The sequence below is a fragment of the Tachypleus tridentatus genome, chromosome 9, assembly GCF_004210375.1.
Source record: "Tachypleus tridentatus isolate NWPU-2018 chromosome 9, ASM421037v1, whole genome shotgun sequence".
NCBI lineage: Eukaryota > Metazoa > Arthropoda > Merostomata > Xiphosura > Limulidae > Tachypleus > Tachypleus tridentatus.
In genome coordinates, this window is record NC_134833.1 from 2,755,614 (window position 1) to 2,762,150 (window position 6,537).

Here is a 6,537-nt window from a genome sequence, read left to right on the forward strand (position 1 = left end):
ACTGTAGTAAGTGTTGTGTAGTTAACCAAATGTACTATATAACTATAGTAAGTGTTGTGTAGTTAACCAACTATTCTGAATAACTGTAGCAAGTGTTATGTAATTAACCAACTGTATTATGTATTGTGTAGTTAACCAACTGTGCTACATACCTGTAGTATGTGTTGTAGAGTTAACCAACTCTACCAGATAACTGTAGTAAGTGTTGTGTAGTTAACCAAATGTACTATATAACTATAGTAAGTATTGTGTAGTTAACCAACTATTCTGAATAACTGTAGCAAGTGTTGTGCAATTAACCAACCCTACCAGATAACTGTAATAAGTGTTGTGTAGTTAACCAACTCTACCAGATAACTGTAGTAAGTGTTGTGTAGTTAACCAAATGTACTATATAACTGTAGTAAGTGTTGTGTAGTTAACCAACTCTACCAGATAACTGTAGTAAGTGTTGTGTAGTTAACCAAATGTACTATATAACTGTAGTAAGTGTTGTGTAGTTAACCAACTATTCTGAATAACTGTAGCAAGTGTTGTGCAATTAACCAACTGTACTACATAACTGTAGTAAGTGTTGTGTAGTTAACCAACTGTACTATAAAACTGTAGTAAGTGTTGTATAGTTAGCCAACTGTACTATAAAACTGTAGTAAAAGTTGTGTAGTTAAACAATTGTACTACATACATGTAATAAGTGTGGTATAGTTGACCAACTGTACTACATACATGTAGTAGGTGTTGTATAGTTAACCAACTGTACTATAAAACTGTAGTAAGAGTTGTGTAGTTAAACAATTGTACTACATACATGTAATAAGTGTTGTATAGTTGACCAACTGTACTACATACATGTAGTAGGTGTTGTATAGTTAACCAACTGTACTATAAAACTGTAGTAAGTGTTGTATAGTTAAGCAACTGTACTATAAAACTGTACTAAGTGTTGTATAGTTAACCAACTGTACTATAAAACTGTACTAAGTGTTGTATAGTTAACAAACTGTACTATAAAACTGTAGTAAGTGTTGTCTAGTTAACCAACTCTACCAGATAATTGTAGTTAGTATTGTATAGTTAACTAACTGCACCAGATAACTGTAGTAAGTGTTGTCTAGTTAACCAACTCTACCAGATAACTGTAGTAAGTGTTGTGTAGTTAACCAACTCTACCAGATAACTGTAGTTAGTGTTGTGTAGTTAACCACTGTACTGTAAAACTGTAGTAAGTGTTGTGTAGTTAACCAACTGTACTACATAACTGTAGTAAGTGTTGTGTAGTTAACCAACTGTACTATAAAACTGTAGTAAGTGTTGTATAGTTAAGCAACTGTATTATAAAACTGTAGTAATTGTTGTATAGTTAAGCAACTGTACTATAAAACTGTAGTAAGTGTTGTGTAGTTAAACAATTGTACTACACACATGTAATAAGTGTTGTATAGTTGACCAACTCTACTACATACATGTAGTAGGTGTTGTATAGTTAACCAACTGTACTATAAAACTGTAGTAAGTGTTGTATAGTTAGCCAACTGTACTATAAAACTGTAGTAAGAGTTGTGTAGTTAAACAATTGTACTACATACATGTAATAAGTGTAATATAGTTGACCAACTGTACTACATACATGTAGTAGGTGTTGTATAGTTAACCAACTGTACTATAAAACTGTAGTAAGTGTTGTATAGTTAAGCAACTGTACTATAAAACTGTACTAAGTGTTGTATAGTTAACCAACTGTACTATAAAACTGTACTAAGTGTTGTATAGTTAACAAACTGTACTATAAAACTGTAGAAAGTTTTGTATAGTTAACCAACTGTACCAGATAACTGTAGTAAGTGTTGTCTAGTTAACCAACTCTACCAGATATCTGTAGTAAATGTTGTCTAGTTAACCAACTATACCAGATAACTGTAATAAGTGTTGTGTAGTTAACCAACTCTACCAGATAACTGTAGTAAGTGTTGTGTAGTTAACCAACTCTACCAGATAACTGTAGTAAGTGTTGTGTAGTTAACCAACTCTACCAGATAACTGTAGTAAGTGTTGTCTAGTTAACCAACTCTACCAGATATCTGTAGTAAGTGTTGTGTAATTAACCAACTCTACCAGATAACTGTAGTAAGTGTTGTGTAGTTAACCAACTCTACCAAATAACTGTATAAAGTGTTGTGTAGTTAACCACTGTACTGTAAAACTGTAGTAAGTGTTGTGTAGTTAACCAACTGTACTACATAACTGTAGTAAGTGTTGTGTAGTTAACCAACTGTGCTACATACCTGTAGTATGTGTTGTATAGTTAACCAACTGTACTATAAAACTGTAGTAAGTGTTGTAGAGTTAACCAACTCTACCAGATAACTGTAGTAAGTATTGTGTAGTTAACCAAATGTACTATATAACTGTAGTAAGTGTTGTGTAGTTAACCAACTATTCTGAATAACTGTAGCAAGTGTTATGTAATTAACCAACTGTATTATGTATTGTGTAGTTAACCAACTGTGCTACATACCTGTAGTATGTGTTGTATAGTTAACCAACTGTACTATAAAACTGTAGTAAGTGTTGTAGAGTTAACCAACTCTACCAGATAACTGTAGTAAGTGTTGTGTAGTTAACCAAATGTACTATATAACTATAGTAAGTGTTGTGTAGTTAACCAACTATTCTGAATAACTGTAGCAAGTGTTATGTAATTAACCAACTGTATTATGTATTGTGTAGTTAACCAACTGTGCTACATACCTGTAGTATGTGTTGTAGAGTTAACCAACTCTACCAGATAACTGTAGTAAGTGTTGTGTAGTTAACCAAATGTACTATATAACTATAGTAAGTATTGTGTAGTTAACCAACTATTCTGAATAACTGTAGCAAGTGTTGTGCAATTAACCAACCCTACCAGATAACTGTAATAAGTGTTGTGTAGTTAACCAACTCTACCAGATAACTGTAGTAAGTGTTGTGTAGTTAACCAAATGTACTATATAACTGTAGTAAGTGTTGTGTAGTTAACCAACTCTACCAGATAACTGTAGTAAGTGTTGTGTAGCTAACCAAATGTACTATATAACTGTAGTAAGTGTTGTGTAGTTAACCAACTATTCTGAATAACTGTAGCAAGTGTTGTGCAATTAACCAACTGTACTACATAACTGTAGTAAGTGTTGTGTAGTTAACCAACTGTACTATAAAACTGTAGTAAGTGTTGTATAGTTAAGCAACTGTATTATAAAACTGTAGTAATTGTTGTATAGTTAAGCAACTGTACTATAAAACTGTAGTAAGTGTTGTATAGTTAGCCAACTGTACTATAAAACTGTAGTAAAAGTTGTGTAGTTAAACAATTGTACTACATACATGTAATAAGTGTGGTATAGTTGACCAACTGTACTACATACATGTAGTAGGTGTTGTATAGTTAACCAACTGTACTATAAAACTGTAGTAAGAGTTGTGTAGTTAAACAATTGTACTACATACATGTAATAAGTGTTGTATAGTTGACCAACTGTACTACATACATGTAGTAGGTGTTGTATAGTTAACCAACTGTACTATAAAACTGTAGTAAGTGTTGTATAGTTAAGCAACTGTACTATAAAACTGTACTAAGTGTTGTATAGTTAACCAACTGTACTATAAAACTGTACTAAGTGTTGTATAGTTAACAAACTGTACTATAAAACTGTAGTAAGTGTTGTCTAGTTAACCAACTCTACCAATAGATACAGTTACGAAGACTGGGTATTAAGATAATAAGATGTTATTACTGCCACAATAGATATAGTTATCGAGACTGAGTATTAAGATAAGAAGGTGTTATCACTGACACAATAGATCTAGTTATGAAGACTGTGTATTAAGATTAGAAAATGTTATAACTGACATAATAGATGTAGTTGTGAACACTGTGTATTAAGATAACAAGATGTTATCACTGACGCAATAGATCTAGTTATGAAGACTGTGTATTAAGATAACAAGATGTTATTACTGACACAATAGATCTAGTTATGAAAACTGTGTATTAAGATAACAAGATGTTATTACTAACAAAATAGATCTACTTGTGAAAACTGTGTATTAAGATAACAAGATGTTATCACTGACGCAATAGATCTAGTTATGAATACTGTGTATTAAAATAAAAGATGTTATTAGTGACTCAATAGAACTACTTATGAAGACTGTGTATTGAGATAACGAGATGAATTTACTGACACAATAGATCTAGTCATGAAGACTCTGTATTAAGATAACAAAATATTATCACTGAAAAATAGTTCTAGTTATGAAGACTCTTATTAAGATAACAAAATGTTATTACTGACACAATTGGTCTAGTTATGAAGAATGTGTATTAAGATAAGATTTTATTACTGACACAATAGAACTAGTTATGAAGACTGTGTATTAATATAAGATTTTATTACTGACACAACAGATCTAGTTATGAAGACTGTGTATTAAGATAAGAAGATGTTATTACTAACAAAATAGATCTACTTGTGAAAACTTTGTATTAACAAAACAAGATGTTATTACTAACACAATAGATCTAGTTATGAAGACTCTGTATTAAAATAACAAAATATTATCACTGCACAATAGATCTAGTTATGAAAACTGTGTTTTAAGATAACAAAATGATATTACTGACACAATAGACCTAGTTATGAAGCCTGTGTATTAAGATAACGAGATGTTATTTCTGACACAATAGATCTAGTTATGAAGACTGTGTATTAAGATAACAGGATGTTTTTATTGAAACAATAGATCTTTTTACGAAAACTATGTATTAAGATAACAAGATGTTATCACTGACACAATAGATCTAGTGATGAAGACTCTGTATTAAGAAAACAAAATATTATTACTGACACAGTAGATCTACTTATGAAGACTATGTATTAAGATGACAAGATATTATCACTGACACAATAGATCTACTTATGAAGACTGTGTTTTGAGATAACAAAATGTTATCACTGACAGAATAGATCTAGTTATGAAGACTCTCTGTTAAGATAACAATATGTCATCACTACACAATAGATCTAGTTATAAAGACTCTGAATTTAGATACCAAAATGTTATTACTGACAAAATTGATCTAGTTATGAAGACTCTGTATTAAGATCTTAAAATATTATCACAACACAATAGATCAAGATATGAAGATTCTTAATTAAGATAACATTATTACTGAAACAATAGATCTATTTATTAAGACTGTGTATTAAGGAAATAAGTTGTTATTACTGACACAATAGATCTAGTTATGAAAACTGTGTATTAAGAAATCAAGATGTTATTACTGACACAAAGATCTAGTTATGAAGACTGTGTATTAAGTTAACAATATCACAAGATATTATCACTGACACAACAGATCTAGTTATGAAGACTGTGTATTAAGATAACAAGATGTTATTATTAACAAAATAGATCTACTTGTGAAAACTGTGTATTAAGATAACAAGATGTTATTACTGACACAATAGAATAGTTATGAAGATTGTGTTTTAAGATAACAAGATGTTATTACTAACACAATAGATCTCGTTATAAAGACTGAGTAATAAGATATCAAAATGTTATTACTGACACAATAGATCTAGTGATGAAGACTGTGTATTAAGATAACAAAATGTTATTACTGACACAATAGATCGAGTTATGAAAACTGGTTTTAAGATGACAAAATGTTATCACTGACATAATATATCTAGTTATGAAGACTCTGTATTGAGATAACAAGATGGTTTTACCCACACAATAGATCTAGTTATGAAGACTCTTAATTAAGATTACAAAATGTTATTACTGTCAAAATAGATCTAGTTATGAAGATCGTGTATTATAATAACAAAAAGGTTTTACTAACACAATAGATCTAGTTATTAAGACTGTGTATTAAGATAATAAGATGTTATTACTGACACAATAGATCTAGTTATGAAGATTGTGTATTAAAATAAGAAGATGTTATTACTAACACAATAGATCTAGTGATGAAGACTGTGTATTATGATAACAAAATGTTATTACTGACACAATAGATCGAGCTAGGAAGACTGGTTATTAGGATAACAAGATGTTATTACTGACACAATAGATCTAGTTATGAAGACTGTGTATTAAGATAACAAAATGTTATCACTGACACAATAGATCTAGTTATGAAGACTCTGTATTAAGATAACAATATGTCATCACTGCACAATAGATCTAGTTATGAAGACTCTGAATTAAGATAACAAAATGTTATTACTGACACAATTGATCTAGTTATGAAGACTGTGTATTAAGATAACAAAATGTTATTACTGACACAATAGATCTAGTTATGAAGACTCTGTATTAAGATAACAAAATATTATCACTGCACAATAGATCTAGTTATGAAGACTCTGAATTAAGATAACAAAATTATTACTGAAACAATAGATCTAGTTATGAAGACTGTGTATTAAGAAATAAGATGTTATTACTGACACAATAGATCTAGTTATGAAGACTGTGTAT